At 43.0% G+C, this 24,461-nt stretch overlaps 1 protein-coding gene across 2 annotated transcripts in view; it reads right to left on the bottom strand.

The window, feature by feature from the left end:
- LOC104299324 (LIF receptor subunit alpha) overlaps positions 1-15,092 on the bottom strand; it is a 57,657-nt gene extending 42,565 nt beyond the window's left edge. The window contains exon 1 of one of the 2 annotated variants that reach the window (XM_054178176.1): positions 14,921-15,092. The gene's annotated coding sequence lies outside the window, so the exon portion shown is untranslated. Of the gene's footprint in view, positions 1-4,808; positions 4,902-14,920 lie in introns of those variants that run through there. The other variant, XM_054178175.1, reaches the window with a different exon arrangement.
- Positions 15,093-24,461: the final 9,369 nt, after the last annotated feature.

Raw genomic sequence — 24,461 nt, forward strand, 5'->3', positions numbered from 1 at the left:
TATTAATGAAAGAGTTTATTTTCCTTAATCTGGCAATGTCCAAAAACTTATTTTGAACTATATGACCTTTAATCTTCTTTCCATCACAGGAAAAGCCTATTTAGTTTTATAAGAGAACACTGATAATTACTGAAACAATTCCAAGTGTGGGTTTTTTTTAAACAACCGGCAATGGCCTGAAGATTGGAATCCTTCATTGTTTACACTGAAACCTGTGGTATTTGAATTATTTTTAAGGTACAATGAACTGAATCCAAAGAAAGTCTGTCTTGATTTGTACAGACAGCATATAAATAGATCAAATGCTGAAATGTGGCTTTCACATTAAATATTATATGGAGAATAATGAGTAACAGTTATGCAATATCCTTTTAGAGTGAATGTAAAGAATGCAAGTCATGAGATACAAGTAGGTTTTTTTAGTTATTGATGGAGTGGGCAATTCCTGAAACTATAGATCTCTATTTTCTGATAAATTCCCATTGTATTAATCCTTCTTGAGACTTTAAAAGCTCTCATGCCCTGCTGTATTTCCAATCTTAGTAAGTATCAGATGTTATTACACGAAGACATATTGCAGCATTTTATTATCTGTAAGCTACCCTTCCACTGAGGTGAGCAAATGCTTTCCTCTCCTTCTTCACTCCCAAGCGGGCACTTAAGTCTTGCCATTCCCTTCAACCTCTCCTAAAAAGGAAGGTCTACAATAAAATATGACATTATCAGAACGAGTCTGTTCATGCATAGGTAGGTAGCAGATGATATTGATTTCTTTCACATACACCTTCAGCGTTGCTTCCCTCCAGGTTTTCATTTATGCATATCCTCCTTTTAAGGTGGCAAAAGTATAGGAATTAAATTTTCAGTACTGAGAAACACAAATACCAGCTTATACAGTTGATATGAATCAGGGCTGGTCTCTTTTCTAATAAACTTTCACAAACCCAAGAGGGCCCATTGCCAGGCTATAAAGAATAAATATTAGCTCTTGCACTTGTGCATGTATGTACACAGACACAGCTACTGGAAACTAAGATTCACTCTCACACACACACTCTGGTTCATGGTACTGTTACACACTCATTCTTTTGCTGTTCATAGCCTTCATTGGAGCCATAGTCCCAAAAGTCAGGCAGGCACATCTCATCCAGCTGTCTCCTTGTCTGATCTGCTCCTCTCATAGAACCATAGTTGTAGAATGGTTTGGGTTGGAAGGTACCTTAAAGGTCATCTAGTTCTAAACCACCTTCCATGGGCAGGGACACCTCTCCATCTAAACTGGCCTTGAACTGTCTCACATAGGTCAAAGGTCTCCAAGTTATTGCAAAGAGACTTGCGGCCCACTTGTGGATCAGTTCTCATAGTGGCACAGATAGCAACCCAGTGCCTCAGTTTAAACTCATTCATGTCATCCTTTATATCCTTCTAATAGATTTTGACACCTCCAACACACTGACAGCTCAGCTCAATTTTGTGTACCCCATGTCATCCCCAGCTCTACAAACAGGCAGCACTCCCTTAACTGTATTGCACTATTAAAGTAAATTACTTGCTTGCTGCATTGCCAAAGGCATAAGATGTAAGTGTTTTACAATTCAATTAATGACTGGTTTTCTATTTCAAATGATCTATACTGAATGTCCCATTTAGGCAGAACATTGTTTTAAAATAAAACATATTAAAATGTTCAAATTGTTTTCAATTACTTCAAATTACTTCAACTCCAATTCAAACATAGACAGCTCTCTCAGAAAAAAAGGAAAAAAAGCTACATAATTCCTAAGTTTACTCAGAATACTCCAAATGAGAAGTTTACATCTTGTCCATTGGTCAAATTTATCTGTCTTAAAAAGTGTCTTCATTTTTTTTTTTTTGATGTAAATAAAGTAGCAGCTCTTCAGCTGTTTCACAGTATCACAGTACACTAGAGATTGGAAGGGTCCAACCCCTCTGCCAAAAGCAGGGTCACTTAGGGTAGTCTGCACAGGAATGCTTCCAGATGGGTTTTGAGTGTGTCCAAAGAAGGATTCTCCACAACCTCTCTGGGCAGCCTGTTCCAGTGCTCTGTCACCCTCATGGTACACAGAATACATATACATAGAATAAACCAGGTTGGAAGAGACCTTAAAGATCATTGCATCCAACCCATCAACCAATCCAACCCACCTAAACAACTAACCCATGGCACCAAGCACCCCATCAAGTCTCCTCCTGAACACCTTCAATGATGGCGACCCCACCACCTCCCCAGGTAAATTAGTTGCTCCTCAAGTTGAGGTGAAATCCTCTATGTTCAAGCTTGTACCTGTTTTGACTTGTCTTATTATTGTGCTCCACTGAAAAAAGACTGTCTCCCACCCCTCAGATATTTATATACATTGCTGAGATACCCTCTCAATCTTCTCAAGACTAAACAGCCCCAGGTCTCTCAGTCTCTCTTCACAGGGGAGGTGCCCAAGTCCCCTAATCATCCTCGTGGCTCTCTGAGAGTCCAAAACTTGAACTGGGGAGCCCAAAACTGGCTGCAGTATTCCAGGTGTGGTCTTGCCAGGGCAGAGTAGAGGGGAAGAAGACCCTTACTAGACCTGCTGGACACACTTTTCTTGATGCACCTCAGAGGTTTCATGGAGGGTCTCAGAATGGAAAACACTGCTATAATGTGTTTTGTAGGGGGACACAATACTTAAACTCTGCATCATTAAAAAAATGCTCAGCAAAAGGAACAAGGAAAAGCAGAAAAGAACATTTCAAAATAATAGCTAAGATGTCTAGGATCCATATGTACCATTTGCATTGCTGTAGAATAATGATTTTCTGTCATTCTTTTCAGAACTTAGTAAAAGCAGTAAATTAAGTCCCTGTATATAACCAAACAGCAAATGCTGAGACAGCAATGTCTATAAGGCTAACGATTCTGCACCACATTTAAAACTACTCACAGAAAATCAAGACTACTAATAGCACTGAGTCAATTCCACGAGCCTCTCCTGACCTGATTCACAAAGAGTAAGAATACATAACAGAACATTTTCAAAGCCACAAATGAACCTCATCTCATAGCTTTGCATTATTTTCACATATATCATCTTTCATTTTTCATATTTCACTTTCACTATATCAGCTCTAACTTGTTCTGACTCTTTTCCCTCAACAATCCCTTGAAACCAAGTTTCTCCTCCTGAAGGTCTTTTTTTTTTTTTTCCTTTCTTTTTTTTTTTTTTTTCTTTTCTCCTTCTCAAAGGTGACTGCAAAAAAGGGCTGTGGTGAGGGAAAAATAACCTTGGATGTTACACACACAAATTATTCCAGCTTTGCTATCTCTGCTTAACAGGGTTCTTCCTTCCTGCTATTATTAGTAAATCTCAAGGTTTACTTCTCTCAGCATTGAGCTGGCAGATGTTGTACAATAGAAGGATTTCTTACTTATTAGCTCTGTCACTAATAAATCCTGTATACCTACACACGGCCGTGGAAAAATCTTTTCCTGTGGAAGGCTGTTCATCACATTTTTCATGCATTGTTGCTGATACTTTTAACTTTATTGTTTCACAACTCAGCAATGAAGCAGCTATTGTTTCCAAACTGCTGAGCAAGTCCAACTGTAGGAATGAGAGATGTGCAACAATTCTCAATGGTCTCTCTGGTGTCTGCAGATTGAGGTGCCCAGGCAGGGAGGGAGAAGGCAGGAACAGAAGGCAGAGAAGAGAGAGTTAATTGGACAACTAATCTTTTGGTGCAGTAATATAAATGACCTGCTTTAGTTTATTTTTAGTTTTTATTCCAGTATTTGATTCCTTAGGAACATTTCTGCTCTTTATGCATTTAATCAGGTCCATCCAGATACATAGTGCATGTCTCGCAAGACCAAGCATTTTCTTACAAAGTTACCTGTCTACATCCAGACACCAGCAAAACTAACATAAATTTCAAAAGTGCAAAACACCAATATCTCACTTTTTTTCCCTTTTGTGAAACCCTCTTCTACAAAAGCTTGTGTCAGTCTCACTTTGAAGCAAGACATTAGACATAGCATTTGAAATTAATAGTATCATAGAATCAGTCAGGGTTGGAAGGGACCACAAGGATCATCTAGTTCCTACCCCGCTGCAATGGGCAGGGACACCCCACAGTAGATCAGGCTGGCCAGAGCCAGCCTGAGTATGTCAGACCTCTTTGGAGAGTAGTCTTCTTTCCCATTTCTGCAATGTCATATTAAAAAGCTATACACTAGATCCGCCCAAGGACACCTGCAACACATTTCAATGACAATGCATATACCATAGGAGTATGGATACTTCCATTTTTTAGAATAATATATACAGATAGTTGTTGTGAGTTATGGCAGAAGAGATTAAAACAATCAGAGGGACATAGATGTATTATTAATGCAAGAGACATGTATCTCCATTTTCCAAATAAGATAAAAACCCAAACCAACCAAACAAAACCCAATCAACTATCAAAGATGGTAGAAATTCTTGTACATTATTTGAGAAGAAGAGATCAACTGGAGGCAATTATTACCAACAGTTAAATTCATGTTAAAGTGGTCAGTTCATCAAATATCTGGGTTTTGACGGCAGCACTTATTGATCTGCATTCTCCAGTCCCATGAAATGAGCAGCTAAATGCTATCAGAGGTCACCTGTGCTCTATGACAAGGAGCCAGTGCTGCTCATGACTAAATGTTTATTTATGCAAGATAATAAGCCTCAGTAACCACACATATATACATACTGCTCCTGATTTGCAAACACCCAAGTATATCACCACTTCTATCCTCTTTAACAAGGTATGCATAAACTTACATTTGCACTGTTGGCAGGAGCCTGTGACAGGCTTGGTCCTCAGTCTTCAGTATGGGAGTGCTGAATCCTGAACTGGGCAGTCACATTAGCTACCTGAAATTAGAAGATTCATATAGAATCTATTGGGAAGAGTTTTATACTAGAATATCTTTCAGAAAATATGTGGAGTTATAAATACACATTCTGTGTTTAAGTGTGTAAGAGAGGAAAATGAACACTATTTTGCAGAAAGCCTGTTGGTGACCTAATTCTACAGCCAGTTATTGTAACACTGACTGCTTGCTCCCATTTCTGTATGGAGTAATCACTGTCCCAACTTCAACTCAGAGTTACCTCTTGATTAGCAAGCATGCATACAACAGGGCAAAAGACAATAGAGAAGAATCTAATGTTATCATGTACACATTATCTGTTATTAACACCAGCCGCACCATTCACTAGTTGAAATATAGGGAACCAAACAGTTATCACATTTGCTCAAGCGAAGAAACACACACAAGTCACTGAAAATCAAAGTAAATGCAGCTTCTATATGGATGAGGCTACCTTACAAAAGCACTAGATCCCACAGCACAAGAGAAAAATATTTGCCATTCATTAATAATGGAAATGTTTTAATTCAGTACAAAGTCGATTCATACACAGGATCATATGATTACATATAACACTCTGGATCTGAGAAATCGTCTGTTGCCCCAAAGCCTAAAACAATGCAACTATTTAGTTTAATGAGGCTACCTGATCACAATTACTTACGCAGAGAAAGGATTTAAATATAAACCACAGTATGTGAGATGTGAGAGTCAGTGTCCTGTAGCAGACCTCCACTGAAAAGTGTGCATTGTGAAATCTCAAGCTAATTAAGTATTCACAAAGCTCCTCAAGGATGGGGTCAACTGACTGAAATAAAAAATTAGATTGAATACATTCCTAAAAATATTCTAAAAATGGGCTCAGTAAACATCTTCCCAGATTAAAGTCTTCAGCTTACATTACACCAGAATCAGAGTAGATCTGCATAATGTTAACCAGTGCTTTAGTGGTGATGGAAGACAATACATAGGGGACAAATTACAGATTTTGAGGTATTCAACAAATCCAAGTGCCGTGCACTGCACTTTGGCCACAACAACCCCATGCAGAGCTACAGACTGGGGTCAGAATGGCTGGAGAGCAGCCAAACAGAAAGGGACCTGGAGGTGCTGATTGACAGCTGCCTAAACATGAGCCAGCAGTGTGCCCAAGTGGCCAAGAAGGCAAATGGCATCCCAGCCTGCATCAAGAATAGTGTGGCCAGCAGAAGCAGGGAAGTCATTGCACCCCTGTACTCTGCATTGGTTAGGCCACGCCTTGAGTACTGTGTCCAGTTCTGGGGCCCTCAGTTTAAGAAGGACATTGAGACACTTGAACATGTCCAGAGAAGGGCAACAAGGCTGGGGAGAGGCCTTGAGCACAAGCCCTATGAAGAGAGGCTGAGGGAGTTGGGATTGTTTAGCCTGGAGAAGAGGAGGCTCAGGGGAGACCTTATTGCTGTCTATAACTACCTGAAGGGTGGCTGTAGCCAGGAGGGAGTTGGTCTCTTCTCTCAAGCAACCAGCACCAGAACAAGAGGACACAGTCTCAAGCTGCCCCAGGGGAAGTTTAGGTTTGAGGTGAGGAGGAAGTTCTTCACTGAGAGAGTCATTCGTCATTGGAATGGGCTGCCCAGGGAGGTGGTGGAGTCACCGTCCCTGGAGGTGTTCAAGAGGGGATTGGGCATGGGTGCCATGGTTTAGTCATGAGGTCTGTGATGACAGGTTGGACTTGATGATCTTTGAGGTCTCTTCCAACCTTGGTGATTCTGTGATTTAAAAGTGGGGTCATCTGACATACTGCTGCATTTACAGCCAGTCTGATCCTGTCATTTGAAACATGACATAATATCTGGTTGAAAATCTTTGCTTTCAAAAATATCACAGCATTTGGGTAAAAAAAAAAAAAAAAACAAACAAACACAAAACCAACACACAAAACAACAGACATCACACAAAACAGGCCAACTGCATTTAATTTGGAGGAGAAAGCTGCTCTATCTTGGGAATCGTGACAATGCTGTTCTAACAGATGAATTATGAGTTACGTGCCTGGAGACCTGTACACTAGAGACTTCTGCTAGCCATGAACTTTAGAAATGGAGCAGGAGGAAGGAGGGGAAAAGGAAAAGGAACAGGTAGGCTCTAGGGAACAGATATTATTATCTTCAGAACCAGCAGAAATCCAGAAGAAGTAAAAGCGCTTGATGTTTATGTTCATCTCACACACAGAGTACATCAGTGTTTGTTGCACATAACTCAAGACAACACTGCAGTCTCCAATATAAATAAATCACTGTTTTTTTCCCTCCTCTCTCTCGTCCTCTGTCTCTCTGCCTAGGATTAAACACTAAAAGCTTATCTCTTTAGTTTTAGTTACAGAGTAGCTGTAAAACCTCAGAGGTCAAACAACTCTTTTGTTGAGAGTGCCAAATTTGATTCAAAACATGAAATATTGTGAAAATTACTTGTAGTTGGGATACTCATAACATACATTCACCTTCAGGCTTCACTGTCTGCAGAAGATCCATCTGTAACACTCATCACTATAATTTTCTTCTGCAGTTCATTTTATTTAAGTAGTATTTTTGCCCTGCAGTAATATTAAGATCAGTTATTTTGGAAAGATATTTTGAAGTTCTGTCCTCACCAATTTTGTAGTTTAGAAAAGCCATTAGATTACCCAGCTCAAGAAGGGAAAATCCATCGTCAGCCACACAAACAGGGTTACATCACATCATGAACAGCATTGCACAAGAGCTTGAAGGTGACCATGTTAAGTCCTGTTTGGAACACAAGATTCCCATGCTAAGGCAGATACTATCACACAGCCCCAAAAGGCTGCCTTCCCAGGTCAGCCCCATGCTGAGCAGAACCATGCCTCATCTCCCACTTGCCCAAATCACCCTCTCCTTAAGGCTCTCCAAGATACATTAGATGTGCTGTGCAAATCCCAAGCATGCAAGTAGTTAAAATGCAGTTTGTAAAGTTACAAAAATATGAATATCAGAAACTCTCAAACCACTCTGGTGGACTACTGTGTGGTTTCCTTACTCTCAGCCTAAATGCTGAAGATAGGCTCCCTGCCAACACATTCAAGTTCAGACTAGACCACTTTGCACCCAGTGGCTCAGGTCACCACCCAGCTCCAAAGTAGCTTTTTCTGTATTTCTGTGTTCAAAGTGTTTGCAATAAAGAGAAAGTAATTTTATAAGCTTTAGGTTGAAATGTGTGTCATGCCTAAAGGCAAAGTGTGGGGACCACTCAAAGGCACAGAGCTAGATGGGATAGAGCATTCTTGCTCTGCTCACTGTGCTAGCCAAGCTTGCCACAAGCCATAACCACATAATTCAGAATAAACGTTTAGCCATGCTATCCACTCAACTGAGTCTGCATATCCTCTTAAAGGACAGTAATTGATTTATTCAGGGTTCAAAACTAGTTTAGATGGATGGCTGAGGCCCAGGAGTACAACATGGTCCATTTCTGAGCCATATTGACAGTGTAAATTACATTGAACCACTCCTGTTACTTGTACTTTTATTATATCTTTAAGCAACTTGCATAATAGTGACAAAATTATGCAAGCATAAGCAGCATTCCAGCATAGTTTTCAGGCACTGTTTATCACCTGAAGAAATCATACAGATACACCACTTTATTTAAATTTCATTATTATGCACTACAAACTACCAAGCTACCTTGATACAAAGCTTTAACATTCAGACAACATTACACAGCTATTACCAGTGCAGTTGTAGGTACACAGCAAGCACCGTTATATACCTCTGTATTAGGAATATACATATATTCCAAAAGAAAGTACTTCTGACTGAAGATCAAAATCCAGTAAGCTATGCTGGCAGAGAACATTGGTATGAAGTTGTTCATCAGCATAGAGGCATCCCCAAAAAAAGTCTTCCAAAACCACAGTAATTCCCTAACCAGTATTACTATACCAGTGAATAGTCTGAGTGGTGAAGAAAAAGCGGGAGCACAGAAGTAACCCAAAGAAAGAGATACTTCAGGAAATTTCAAAAGGCCAAGGCTGACTGAAAGGTTGTGTTTTTCAGTTTAGCAGGAAGCTACCCTTAAATTGCTGGGTTTACAGGTGAGAAAGGAGACTGCTTCCTGAAAACACAGTACCTAAGAGAGAAGGAAGCCATTCTGCTCCCAAGTGCTCCCCTAAGACCAAGCTGGCAACACAAGCTCTCCAGCCTCTACTGTGGGTCTGATTTTCGGTACACTGGGATGTGAGGGAGAAGGAGCAGGGAATTGGTACAGTGCTGTCCTTGTTTCCATGACACATGCTTTTATGGCTTGTCCTCCCCGAGGTAAAAGGCATAATTTGGACTCAAGAGCTGACAACTCAGCAGTTCTCTGCCTGTGGGATAAGGGAAAGCTGCTTCTGTTGTAGCAACAGTCTTTGACCTCACTTCAATGCCAGCTCCTCTCCAGCACGGAATGGAGGGGATACATATGCCCTCAAAACTTTACACCCTGACCAACATTCATACCAATGGGTTAGGAGTTATTTTTAGTTTAAGCATTTTCTGCTTGCAGTGAAACCTGCTACTAAGAGGGACTCAAAGAGACAGTACCAGGGAAAAGCAGACAGCAGCAAAAGTGGGAAAAATCCCTGGTAAGTTTCTGCTGCTTGCAGGAAGTGCAAGGATCTTATAGACACAGCAAGGGGGCTTCTACAACCTGTTAAGTTTAGGGAGTGCAAATTTTCCAAGGGAAAGAGGACAGCAAAGATTAGCAAGAAACTGGTATTGCATACAAAAAACAGTCCCAGGATATTCTTCCCAGTGTCAGATCAGAACCTCCAGATACCGTTCTAATTACCACTTCCTAGTTCTATGTCAGTAAGTAAAGCAGGCAAGCAACTCCAGAACCTCTGCATTTGCTAGTGATCAGTCTCCTACTTGCCTCTCCACCCCCAAAAGCGGGTCAGAAAATAGTTCTGTCCATCTAGGAATTAAGATGGCCCCCATCATTAGCATGATAATGACTTTGGAAGAGGTCCATAAGATTTTGAAGGATGACTCCTGGAGACACCCATGAAAACTGAACTTATGTTCCAAAAATCCTATTTATCTGCAGCTAAGTTTGCTGTTGGTTTTGGTTGGTTTTTTTGTTTGCTTGGTTTGGTTTTGGTTTTGGGAGTGGTGATAACTTTTGTTGACACAGATGCAGTCTGTTCTTTGACAGGACCGTAACACCTGCCTGATGCTTAGATGCTCAGTATTCACAAACAATTATTCCCTCCCTGTGTCCTCTGATAAAGCGTGCACATAACCATAGATTCAGGTTTCCCCCCCCCAAAAAAAAACCCAAACCAAAACCAACAACAACCAAAAAACCCACACAAACCACCAAACAAAAAAACACCACCAACAAACTGAAACCATCCATTTTGTTAAAAGACATAGTCAGAAAAAGCAAGCAGCAGTGGTGCCCCCTTTTCTATGGCAGCCTAGTTACTGGTGTATGGCAAACACCTCCAAGCACCTCCACAAACTACTTGAAGTAACTGTCAGGATGGAGAATTTTCCACCCTTTGTGAGGATGGCATTTCTCTCCACAGCTTAAGTAATCACTGACTTAGAGCAGGACTCTATGTCCTTGAGAGAGGACCACAGGGTTCCAGGTCCTGCTCTCAAGGATTATGGATACAGAGATATTCAAAACCTGCCTGGATGTGTTCCTATGTCTGGTATAGGTGATCCTGATCTGGCAGGGGGGTTGGACTAGATGATACTTTGAGGCCCCTTCCAGCCCCTAACATTCTGTGATATCTTTTACATTAAGCCATCTATGGAATGAAACATTAACAAGCTTTGAAGCATAGCACACAATCATGTCTGAACCTTTAAAGAGAAGTAACTTATTTTTAATCATAGAACAGTTTGGTTTGAACCTTTACAGAGAAGTAACTTATTTTTAATCATAGAACAACAGAATTATTTGGGTTGGAAGAGACACCCCACCCTGCAATAGGCATAACCACCTGCTAGACTAGGTTGCTCTTACTGTTAGACAGAAATTTTATGCTTAACAGTCAAAAAGGAGTCAAAATGAAATCTCAGGGAAAAAAAAATACATGTAAACAAACTCACTTCAACTAATTCTAGCCAGTTATGGTAACAGGAGTAAAACTGACTTTCATACCTGTCTCCATGCATGCAAATCAATGTGTAAGACAGAACATTAGTGTCCCCTTTTAAAGAGCTAATAGAACGGTGTGGCCAGCAGGAGCAGGGAGGTCATTCTGCCCCTGTACACTGCACTGGTTAGGCCGCACCTCGAGTACTGTGTCCAGTTCTGGGCCCCTCAGTTTAGGAAGGATGGTGACTTGCTGGAACGAGTACAGAGAAGAGCACAAAGTTGGTGAGGGGTTTGGAACACAAGCCCTATGAGGAAAGACTGAGGGAGCTGGGATTGCTTAGCCTGGAGAAGAGGAGACTCAGGGGTGACCTTATCACTCTCTACAACTACCTGAAGGGAGGTTGTAGACAGACGGATGTTGGTCTCTTCTCCCAGGCGGCCAGTACCAGAACAAGAGGACACAGTCTCAGGCTGCACCAGGGGAGGTTTAGGTTGGATGTTAGGAAGAAGTTCTATACAGGGAGAGTGATTGCCCATTGGAATGGGCTGCCCGGGGAGGTGGTGGAGTCGCCATCACTGGAGATTTTCAGGAGGAGACTTGATGGGGTGCTTGGTGCCGTGGGTCAGTTGTTTGGGTGGTGTTGGATTGGTTGATGGGTTGGACGTGATGATCTTGAAGGTCTCTTCCAACCTGGTTTATTCTATTCTATTCTATCTCCCTCAAATTCCCAATCCTTCCATCTATGTATCTTTAAACATCTCCCCTCAGAACTTTTCTTCTACTACTAAGATCCCTTCAGTTAACCTATGTATTTCAACATCAGTTTTAACCAAAGATACCAGTGTTTCATTAATAACTGCATAACTCTTCTATGGTCCTAGATCAATATATACTATGGAAAACAAGGAAAAAAAGCTTCCTGATTTTTCTGTTTTTCTTCCATATGCAAAGGGGACTTCCAGCAGCTCAAATACACTCATTACAAGATAATACAAATTACCATTTGAAACTGCATCAGATTTTTGCTGTCATCCAACAAATGGATCAATACATTATGAACTGCTGGATTTAGCATTCTCTGCATCCCTTTGAGCACTAGCGGAGAGCACAAGAGGAAAAGAACACCCCATTTGCCCAGCCACATCATATGTTGGGTCATTTGCAGAAAAATGTAATTCACCTGCACCAGCCTTGTGATGATGCACTGCACTCTGCAACATAGAGTCAGTATTCATAAACATCAGATTGTTTAAGCCTGCCAGATACTTCCTTCTTGATTTAACGTTTCATCATTCAGGTGGAATTCTTACTAGTAAATACACCAAGTTCAAATACAACTTCTCATAAGGCTCAGAACTTGCTGTCAGTCACCACTGGATTAAACAATCTAATACTCATGCTCTAAGAGAGCTCTAACACATTTACAGACTCTGTTCTGTAATTATCTAACATTATCTATGATTATTAATAAACTCAGATTTTTATTTTTTTTAACATTTATTAAAGCCCTGAGCTGCACTATGTTGAAACAGGTGTGAACTTATAGGCACAGATCATGTCTCATCAATCGCTTTAAAATTAAAGTGCCATTAATTTCCTGCTAGAGTACCAGCAGCAGCTTTGTCACCTGTGAAAATAAGTTCTCTCCTTCTTGGAGAGCATCTCCACCTGTACGGTTGTTCCCACGTATTCCTGACTTGCTTTTGGCAAGTCTGAGAGAATGTCCTCATCTAAAGGTTAAGTCTCTCCCTTTCCTCAGCACACCTGTAAAGGGATTTTGCACAATCTGAGTCACAGATAGTGCTCACCACTGGATGCTGTAAGTGACTAAAGCTTTATGTTTGGAGAGTGCACAATGGAAACTGTTATCACTTAATAGTGCTGATAAAAGTTTGAATAGGTGAAACAGTGATAAGATGAAAGGATGCCAAGACTGAATAAACAGAAAGGAAAATCAAACAAAATCAGGTGATCTACTGACTGCCTAAAAGCTAAACTCCAAATTAGCTCCAAGTTACTGATTTTTAAGCTGTCCATTTGAGGACTTCTGCAATACTTTCCAGTTCAGATGCATAGTCCTACAGCCTACTGACACAAGACTGTCTTTTCTTGATAGCCTCAGCAGATCTCAGAAGTAAACCCCTATCCAGCTAATGACAGGCAACCCTGCTGTGCAATACCAACCAGCTGCAGATATGGCACTACTTCTGTGTATCCACTCCCTGCATTGGCTTCTGTCTCTTTCACATACTAATCTTTCCCCTTATGACGTGTAACTTTTGGGTTGATCTTGATTCATATTTGGGGGCAAATCCAGGAGATTTCTATGCACATGAAGAAATCAAATCTTATCTTTATTACCAAAATTGTATAGCATACATTTGTTAAAAACAATCACAGACTTTTTGCTGATCACAGCATTGTGCATTCTTCCCAACAGAATGTACAAAGCTTTGTATTTAAAACACATATACACTGATGGATCGACATTAAACAACATGCTGTCTAAACTAACACTGTCACATGCTGATTTGAGAGGGAACATGGCATGACATGGACTTTAATCTTCCCCATAGCTACAAAACCCGTGAAGTGTGGTTAACAGTCTGGATTCATACTGTGGAGTTGAACAAAAGGTTTAAGAATAATTTAAAGAATTTTTTACAGTAAGGGAAAAAGGCAGAATGGGCTTCCAGGTGAGATTTCAAAGGCAAATCATACTGCCTTACTTAGGCAGTACTTACTACTTTGTAACCTGAGTTACAAATATATCAGTAAGTGCCCAATGCTCTCGCTTCCCTGGAGAGAATTTGAGAGGACATGATCAGCCCGAGTATGGAATATGAGTATTTGACTGGTTTTGCAATAAAGATTTTACGTTTCAAAATCTGTGGAAAATCATCAGAGTGACAATTCCTACACAAGAGCTCACAGCCTAAGTCTCACTGGCACTAGCTAATTAGAATATATACTAAGAGATTTACTGCCATTTATAGCAAAGTTCTCAGGCACCCACCACCAATTAAAATTAAAAACCGAACAAACCAACCACATCTATCTCAAATTTTTACCAAAGCAATACACAGCAAGCCAGCACAATATGCCCAGTTCAAATTCACTTACACAAGTTGAATTTTAACAAGCGAATGACGTTATTTCCAGAACTACCTCAGAGGCTTAGAGGGATCTTTTAAAACACAATCTCTAAACACATTAGAAATTCAATCACTCGAAGCAGACGCTGAGCTGGTGTCCCCCTGCAGCCAGTGTGTGGCGAGGCGCACCTCATGTCTGGATGCTCCCCGAACACTGGATTCCCCCATCCCGAGCTCCCCCTCCCCCCACCTTTTTTTTTTAAAAGGGTGCTACATTTTAAAATAAAGCACCAAAAAAAGAGGCATAAATGTTACCCGCTGTTCAGTCCTTGAATGAACTAACCTGCCGGCCAGCAAAATGAGCTGTTGACAAAACACAGCCTCTATTTAAGCCGCAGGCTCTCGGCAGCGGCAGAAAGGAGCCGCTGGTCTGCTCCCACCCCCCACCCCCACCCCCACCCCCACCAGTAGTCCCGAAGGAGGCGGCCGCGGTCTGCGCTCGCAGTGGCTCCGATCCTGACCGCGGCGCACCCCCGAAGCCTCCGCCACCTGTCCCCCGCCCCCCGCCGAGCCCCGACCCGCAGCCTCCGCGCTAGCGGAGAGGCAGGCGTGGGGGCTTGGAAACTCCCCATAGCTCCGCCGGGTCCTGACTGTCAACCCCTTTTCGTCCCTCCTAATCGCCACCTCCCCGGGCCGGGCAGAAGGAGGGATGGAAGGATGCAGGGGCGCATCTACCGTCGCCCACTTCGGGCCGCCCCCTCCCAGGTGCCAGTGGAGCCCCACCGCGGGGCCCCTGCCAAGAGAAGCCGCTCCGCCCCGGGGCCCGACACTCACCCGCCGCCGCCTCGCCGTGCCCTGCGGCAGCCTCATGCCGCGGAGAAGCGGGTGTGCGAGGGGGCTGCCCGCGGCGCGGTCCCAGGCGGCCCAGCTTCGGCGGGCAGCAGTGCGCAGCGCCGGCAGGAAGGAGGGATGAAGCCGGGGCGGGAGGCAGGGAAGGAGGGAGGGATGGAGGAGAGGGACTGGCAGGCTGCCTGCGGGAGGAGCCTGCGCCGTGCACCGCTCGGCGCCGCCTCTAGCCCTGGCCCTGCCCCCGGGGCACCACCGCCTCCCGCCGCCCAGAGCAGCCGCGCTGCTACGGTAGCGTCTCGGTAGGAGGTGTGCTACCGGCTGTCCTGGTTATATCGGACTGAAGCTATGCCTTTGATTGTGTTGCCGGGATGCGGTCGGGACTAAGATATTACAGATACTTGTGGCCGGTGGTTTTGCGGGGTCCCCACTGGGTGTTAATGGTGTGCTGCGGGGCTGGGTGAAGTCACGGATCTGACCAGATGTGATCTGATCATTTCAGGTTCTCTCTGGAAAACGGTCAAATACCTTTCTTAGAAAAGTAAGTTGAGTATCACCAGCCTTCCAGGGTCTGAAGTGGTGGGCCTGGCCCTCTGAACTTAAGAGATTCTTGATTCGTTTTATCTTTGTATTTGCCTCTAGTTCTTGATGTCTGGGACTTGACTTCCAGCATTTCTTTGAAGCTACAACAGCTACATGCCAGCCTCTCTTTTAAAATAAACTTGAAATTTTGGAATCATAGAATTGTTAGGGTTGGAAGGGATCTCAAGGATCATTGTGGTCACTTCCAACCCTGACTGATACTATGATACTATGATCTAGTCTCAACCACCCTGCCATGGGCAGGGACACCTCATCAGGTTTCTTGGAGCCACATTCTCAAAATCCCACAGTCTCAAGAGTCAGAATATTTTTAAAATATATACCACGAGACCCATAAAATCACAAGAGCTGGCAAGCCTGTGGTTCCTCTTCTGTTCCCTGGCGAACCACAGCAGAAAGTGGAGAATAAGTAACTACTCCATTTTCCTTGCATTTTTTAACCTCCATTTTCCTACAGAAGTTCTCCAAGTTGCTGTTGGTTATTTTTCTCCAAGCCTAGATGCTAAAGAGCTGCAAATACTTTTTCAAAGTCCTGGGCCAGGCTTGTGCCCTGTCTTTGCTAAGCAAATGAATTTTGGGTCCCCAAAGCCAGAATCTTCTGCCATACTGCATATTCTCTGCTTAGGTTAAGTGAATACAGGCTATGTTTTAGGGAAGAAATCTTCCACCATTTCCTTCTCTTTTCAATGTTTGAACTTGTGCAAAAGGAATTGATGCTTCAGAAGGCCAGCAAAACTCATGAACCCTGACCTTGTGGTTAGTTCATGCATCTGAACATTATTTCAGATCTCTCCTGGCTCAAGAGCATGCTTGACTTCAGACCTTGCGTCCTGAGACAGTTGTCTATCCGCTGATCTGTGTCATATTTTCAACAGGAAGGATTAATTCTCCTTGTATACATGACGTTATTGGGAAATAAGAGGGGTTTTTTACATCTTTTGGAAAAAAGTCCTGGGCTCTAAATCCCAAGCAGAAGATGATGTCTTCTCCTGTTGCACATCAAAATGCTCATAATTCCAAGGACAGACACAGTTTAAGAGAGTTCCCTTAGGGGTCTTCTATGTAGCAGATTTAAGCAGTTACCTTTGCAGCATGTCAGTTAGTGCTTCACTGCCCCAGATCTCTCCTGCCTGGGGTTGTCTGCTGGATGCTTAATATTGTGGTCTGAGACAAAGGAGGCACGAAAAGCTTTGTTATGTCAGCAGCTTAAGACAATTTCTGCTTTTTGTTCCCTGTGCTCATTCTAGCCCAGAGGTCCTCTTGCCCTCTTTCCATGGAATGGCAGCCAAATCACAATGAAATTGGGAATAGCCATAACACCAGAAGCTTTGGGGAGAAAGGCAGTAATTTTATTGTATGTGACTCATCCAAGGGAGGACTGGCCTTGTCTTTCTCTGTTTCCAAACCCCATTAATTGGAGTCTGGTGCACTCTATAGAGCCGGCACCCAAGGTTCAGAAGGATGCAGCTTGTGCCTGTGCTGCAGAAGACAGGGTCACAAATGCAGATTTCCATCCACAAAAGTGACACTAAACCTCTCTTTTTTTTTTTTCCACTTTCCCCCCAAAGGTATTGAAAACATTACATGAAATTATATCCCCTTTCTGCAGCTCATGCTATTTCTACCCTTAGTAAAGGCTCTCATGCATCTGACTTGTCAGGAAGTCCTCTAGAATGTACATGGTACCATGCATAGCATGAGTAGAAGGTCTAGCTCATTTTCTATATGGTGAAATCGAACAATAGAATTTTTGCTATTTCGTCTTTTTAATTAGCAAGGCATATTTCCTGTATTTCACAGACATTCCATAAAAAATTTGGGGAAGAGATGCGGGGTTTTATTTTTATTTTAAGTGGAAAAATGTCATTGTGAAATTAGAAGAAGCTGCTGGGAGATATCTGAGGTAAAGGTAGTTAGGTAGTTCCTGAAGCTATTTTAAGGTTTTGATACAACATTAATGACTTAGTTGGAAGTTAAGAAACATTCTAAATCTGATGCTATTTAAGGCAAGTCAGTATGGTACAAGATTCAAGTGGTAAAGCTACAGATTCTTGGTAGCAGTTACCTTTTTTTCTTTCTTCTTTTTTTTTTTTTTTAATGCAGTAAAATAAGCTGATTTTAATATAAATATCCTCTAAACAAATTACTGGTCTAATTACCCTGCCACTTCTGATCTGCAAGGAATACACTATAGTATATATAGTATCATAGTATCAGTCAGGGTTGGAAGGGACCACAAGGATCATCTAGTTCCAACTCCCCTGCCACAGGCAGGGACACCCCACACTAGATCAGGCTGGCCAGAGCCTCGTCCAGCCTGGGCTTAAACACCTCCAGGGATGGGGCCTCAACCACCTCCCTGGACAACCCATTCCAGGGCTTCACCACTCTCATGGTGAAGAACTTCCTCCTCACGTCCAGCCTGAATCTCCCCACCTCCAGCTTCATTCCATTCCCCCTAATCCTATCACTACCTGAGATCCTGAGAAGTATCTATTCATGCTGTCTCATCAAGAGACCTTCTCTGTAAAATATCATAGCTCCTATATTTTAAGATGAAACTTATCTGCATGTAGTACATATATACATGTCATTTATTTTGTTTCCTGCCTTATCTCTGGTTTCCAGAAAACTGAAGGACAAATGTTGGAACACACACTGTGTCTTTATATAGACAGTGCAGGACTTTGTCACTGATTTTAACAGCAACAGGGCTGTGCCTTTCAACATGTGTGTTTCAGACACTGAGAGGAAGGTTTAAACCTCTCCAGATAGTAAGGTTTAAACCTCTCCAGATAGTAAGCTAGTTTTAGAGTTATTACCTAGAGAACAACATATCTGCATTCTGGGTCAGAAAACACTTCTTGCAGCATGTAAATTCCAAATGAAAGTGAGCAGCCCAGCTAGGACGTTTTCATTAATGAGAGTTTCCTGGAGCCATTTAGTCTTGTATTTAAGGGTGTGTTGGTTATTTATGGCAGGGAAAAGGAACGGATGTGTTGATGTTCTGGAACTTTTCCGTTGTGCATTGTTTCCCATTTCACAGTTGTATTTGGCACTCACTTTCCTCCAGCCAATAAAGAATATTAAAGAACTTCCCTTGCTGAGAAGTTGTGCACACATTTTACAAACCATACAGTATGAGAGGTAGTACTTCTACCAGCATTCACAAACACCGAACATTGTAAATATATAATATTGTCATCAAAGTTCTGCCCATGATTCATTTTTATGGACTATCAATTCCTGTCCTCTTTTAAAAAAAAAATTTTATAATGCAACCAACAAAGCAAATTTGGGTCTAACCGAATGTATTCGGGAAAACCAATAACAAGACTAACACTGGCTGTGATAAGAGCAGGAGCAGCCTCTGTTCAAGCCAAGAATAACCTTAAGTACTGTGGATAGGGCATGGGTTTTGGTGAGCTCACAAAGCAACAGCTCTTTACTATAAGGTCTCAGTGGAAGCATCCCTGTGTTGTCAAGCTGGCACAGAACTATTCTTGGCAATACATAGAATACCTGGAATACATAGAATAAACCAGGTTGGAAGAGACCTTCAAGATCATCGCTTCCAACCCATCAACCAATCCAACACCACCCAAACAACTAACCCATGGCACCAAGCACCCCATCAGTCTTCTCCTGAAAACCTCCAATGATGGCGACTCCACCACCTCCCCAGGCAGCCCATTCCAATGGGCAATCACTCTCTCTGTATAGAACTTTTTCCTAACATCCAGCCTGAACCTCCCCTGGTGCAGCCTGAGACTGTGTCCTCTTGTTCTGGTACTGGCTGCCTGGGAGAAGAGACCAACATCTGTCTGTCTACAACCTCCCTTCAGGTAGCTGTAGAGAGTAATAAGGTCACCCCTGAGTCTCCTCTTCTCCAGGCTAAGCAACCCCAGCTCCCTCAGCCTCTCCTCAAAGGGCTTGTATTCCAAACCCAACTTCGTTGCCCTTCTCTGGACTCGTTCCAGCAAGTCAACATCCTTCCTAAACTGAGGGGCCCCGAACTGGACACAGTACTCGAGGTGCGGCCTAACCAGTGCAAATGAGTACACTGACCCCAGGAAAATAAACTCCTTGTAATTAATACTTTTCAAACACTTTTCTTCATCATCAGGGACCTCTGCCTGTACACTCAGCAACATGTTGGAGATATATTGCTTCAAAACCCCTCCCTTTCTTCTCTGACCTCAGGAAAACTGTATGGTCTATTGTGGGGTTTGTGCTTGTGGGGAGAATGAATGAAGAACTTTGATCTACTGACCTGCTCTAACTTAGATAGTGCCATGACATTAAAAAAGAAATTGAGAGAAAAGCATTTGTCAAAACCAATTAAATTGAAGGCACTTGCATTCCTTTCACTGCCTCAGATGCCTGAAAAAGACATGGTGTGGAAATACTGTATTCACGACCAATAGTACATAGAATACATATACATAGAATAAACCAGGTTGGAAGAGACCTTCAAGATCATCGCGTCCAACCCATCAACCAATCCAACACCGCCCAAACAACTAACCCACGGCACCAAGCAGCCTGTCAAGTCTTCTCCTAAAAACCTCCAGTGATGGCGACTCCACCACCTCCCCAGGCAGCCCATTCCAATGGGCAATCACTCTTTCTGTATAGAACTCTTTTCTAACATCCAGCCTGAACCTCCCCTGGCGCAGCCTGAGACTGTGTCCTCTTGTTCTGGTACTGCTTGCCTGGGAGAAGAGACCAACATCCGTCTGTCTACAACCTCCCTTCAGGTAGTTGTAGAGAGTAATAAGGTCACCCCTGAGTCTCCTCTTCTCCAGGCTAAGCAACCCCAGCTCCCTCAGCCTCTCCTCGTAGGGCTTATGTTCCAAACCCCTCACCAACTTTGTTGCTCTTCTCTGGACTCGTTCCAGCAAGTCAACATCCTTCCTAAACTGAGGGGCCCAGAACTGGACACAGTACTCGAGGTGCGGCCTAACCAGTGCAGTGTACAGGGGCAGAATGACCTCCCTGCTCCTGCTGGCCACACTCTTCCTGATGCAGGCCAGGATGCCATTGGCCCTCTTAGCTGCCTGGGCACACTGCAGGCTCATGTTTAGTCTACCATCAACCAGCACCCCCAGGTCCCTCTCAGCCTGACTGCTCTCCAGCCACTCTGACCCCAGCCTGTAGCACTGCATGGGGTTGCTGTGGCCAATGTGCAGAACCCGGCACTTGGATGTGTTCAATCTCATGCCGTTGGACTCTGCCCATCTGTCCAGCCTGTCGAGGTCCCTCTGCAGAGCCTCTCTACCCTCCAGCAGATCAACTCCTGCCCCCAGCTTGGTGTCGTCAGCAAATTTACTGATGATGGACTCAATGTCCTCGTCCAGATCATCAATAAAGATGTTAAAGAGCATGGGGCCCAGTACTGATCCCTGGGGCACACCACTGGTGCCTGGCTGCCAGCTGGATGTGGCACCATTCACCACCACTCTCTGGGCTCGGCCCTCCAGCCAGTTCCTAACCCATCGCAGTGTGCTCCCATCCAAGCCATGGGCTGACAGCTTGGCCAGGAGTTTGCTATGGGGAACGGTGTCAAAGGCCTTGCTGAGGTCCAGGTAGACTACATCCACAGGCCTCCCCACATCCACCAGGCGGGTCACCTGATCATAGAAGGAGATCAGGTTGGTCAGGCAGGACCTGCCCTTCCTAAACCCATGTTGGCTGGGCCTGATCCCTTGGCCATCCTCTAAGTGTTGTGTGATTGCACTCAGGATGACCTGCTCCATAATCTTTCCTGGCACTGAGGTCAGGCTGACAGGCCTGTAATTCCCTGGCTCATCCAACCGGCCCGTCTTGTGGATGGGTACCACGTTGGCCAGCTTCCAGTCATCTGGGATCTCTCCAGTGAGCCAGGACTGATGAAAAATAATGGAGAGTGGCTTGGCCAGCTCATCTGCCAGCTCTCTCAGCACCCTAGGATGGATCCCATCTGGTCCCATGGACTTGTGGGGGTCTAAGCTGCTGAGGAGAGCTCCTATCACTTGCTCATGGAACACAGGGAAACTGTGCAGCTCCCTGGCTCCTTCTGCCAGCTCTGCAGGCCAGCTGTCTGGTAGACGTTCTTTCCAGCTAGTAAAAATTGAGGTAAAGAAGGTGTTAAGTACCTCTGCCTTTTCCTCATCCTGTGTTACAACATTTCCCTCCATGTCAACCAAGGAGTGGAGGTTGTCCCTGCCCTTCCTCTTGCTATTAATATATTTATAGAAGGACTTTTTGTTGTCCTTCACATCAGAGGCCAGTTTAAGTTCCAAATGTGCTTTTGCCTCCCTAATTTTCCTCCTACATGCCCTAGCAACATCTTTAAACATTCCATGGGTTGCCTCACCTTTCTTCCAAAGATGATACACCCTCTTTTTTTCCCTTAGTTCTATTAAAAGTTCATTACACAGCCAGTGTAGTAAGGCCCTTGTGTTCAGCAGTAAAGGTAAAGTTTCTCCCACACAGCACAGAGACACTATTGTGTAGATCTCATTGCTGCTCACAGCCAGGCATGAAGATGTTTAAGTAGTCTGACAAGGGTCATTTGCGCACAGGACCATGGACAAAGGGAACTAGGTGTAGAGACCTCACCAAGTATGTTAGGTCTGTCTTAACTGTCAACAACAATTTTGTTCAACAGGTCTCTTATATCTTCCTGAGTCAAGCAGTTGTTATGTGCTGATTTTGCATGAGACCCTTGCTTGCCTTATCCTCCAGGAACCTTTGGAAAAGTTTCTGCCTGTTGCTTTATTTGCTCATTTTACCATCTTTACGGCTACTGTCTGTCTTCCATTTGGAAAGGTGTAACCTGAGACTATGATTAGAGCATGGCTTTGGGGATGACAAATTGCCTACACCGCGGTTTTATCGGAGCAAGGAGAGTGCACTTCTGGTCTTGTGGTCTTAACGTAGACAACACACTCCTTGCTATTCCTTGATTTGACTGCTGTTGTTCACATCCATCGTGTCCATTAATGCTAATTCTTTCCACCCTTGCTCTGATGCATCTTCTGACGCTTCCACATGCAGGCCTTTCTATTCACATTTAGTTCAGTTGAATATTAATACTTCAGTTTCAAATGTCTACAGTGAACTATTGCCTGAGAAGGGACCTACCGCTGGAAGTTCCTTTGCTAAAACAACATGCTGTAAACTGATTAGCAATTGTAGGCTTGCTTCCCAATCTAAGCATTTGCACTTGATTATACTGGTAGTGTGACGTTCAGCACATGCTTCATTATCATGCTGGATACATCCCATTGCTGAGTCTCTCGTACAGTAGCATGGGAAGTCAGTCTTCAGTTGAGTGAAATAAGATACACCATACTTCTTGGAGAGAAATGAAACTAAATATAAGTTTCTGAATACCAACAAATGGTAACAATCTTACTAACTATGTATGGGTTGGTGGAACCTGTCCTAAAACTAAGTCTGACTTATGGATATGAAATTGAAGAGGATGACTTTGCAGTGGCAGAGCCTAATCACATCATGAAACTTAGGATTTATGAGAGTCAGAAGCTAATTCAGATTTGTAATAGACAGAGAAGCATGAAATTCTGCAAATAAAAGATACTGATGAGATCTCAGGCATTTGTATACTCTTAATATTGCAAAGCCCTCCACTGGCTCCCCCACATCAGTGTATCACGTTCAAACGTACTGCCTTCTCTGTGCGATTTTCAACTATGCTCCTTATTTAACAGTTCTTGCCACTCTGGTGTTGGCTCTATTTCCAACACAGAGCCATTCCCATCAGTCATACCTTTCTGCTCACCAATTTATCCACTAGATATTGCCATACTTTCTATATTTCAAAGAGATGCCTCAAAGAAATCTCCTCTGAACTACAAAGTTTAGTAAGTTGGTATTTCAGTTTTCATGTGCTTCAGTCCATGGCCTGAACATGTCTCATGAGTGTTGGATGTGTTTGAAACATCCTAAGCTGTTGTGAACTTTGCATCTACTCTACTGCTGATCTGCAAGGACCTGTTGAAGCAGAATTCATGAAACTTGTCTGAGCTGTCAGTTTCAGTCAATCCTGAATAAGTGGCTAGAATTCTCAAAATTCTCCCTGAAAAGTTTCTGGGCAGCAATATACTCTCCCCCAGATGAACCATAAGCCTCTTTGGAATCAAATTTCTTTGCATCAGTATAAAAGTAGCAAGACAATGACAGCTCATTTAATGATGAGATGGAGAGACAGCATAGCTGCTTTTCAGGAGCATGTGAAGTTCTATATTTACATAGTCCATGGCATTAGTCCTTTCAGTCTTACCATATAATTTTTCAGAGTGGGGTTTCGATACTATTTAACACAGTGCCTCACAGTTTGGGATGTTAGAGTATTAAATAATGTGCAAATAAAATACCTTAAGGTGTGACCTTGCAGGACATGATGTTAAAATCCAATTATTTGAAGCATCCTTATCCATTCTGGACCTGAATTTAGAAATATAATAATTTGATGTGTCTCAGTTGCCCTGGTTAACCATAGTTCTGGAAGGTCAGTATTTGTACATAAACAGAAATTCTGATTCTAGTAATAAAGATAATTTCAGCATATTTGAAAGTGAAATTGAAAAATGTTTTCAGAAAAGCGGGTGATTTTCTGCATTAGGTTAAGTATTGTGGCAAATTCTGTATCTGCTCCAAGATTTTCCATCAAGGTGGATCTATTTTTGTCCTCTGCTGTGTTATTTTTATATGAAAACATCCCTGCCAATGATGTGCAGTCATAACTTACTATCCACTTAATTACATATCTCTGTACATCCTTGTATCCTCCCTCCCAGAGTAACAAGCATTTTTGCTTTCACTAGTTTGCAGACTGATGACAATCTCAATCTATCTCTGCACATCCTTGATAAAGCCAAAAAAGCTGCCCACGCAGGGTGTGATTTGTTGGAGCTTC

The sequence above is a fragment of the Dryobates pubescens genome, chromosome Z (genome assembly GCF_014839835.1).
Source record: "Dryobates pubescens isolate bDryPub1 chromosome Z, bDryPub1.pri, whole genome shotgun sequence".
In the NCBI taxonomy this organism is placed as follows: Eukaryota; Metazoa; Chordata; class Aves; order Piciformes; family Picidae; genus Dryobates; species Dryobates pubescens.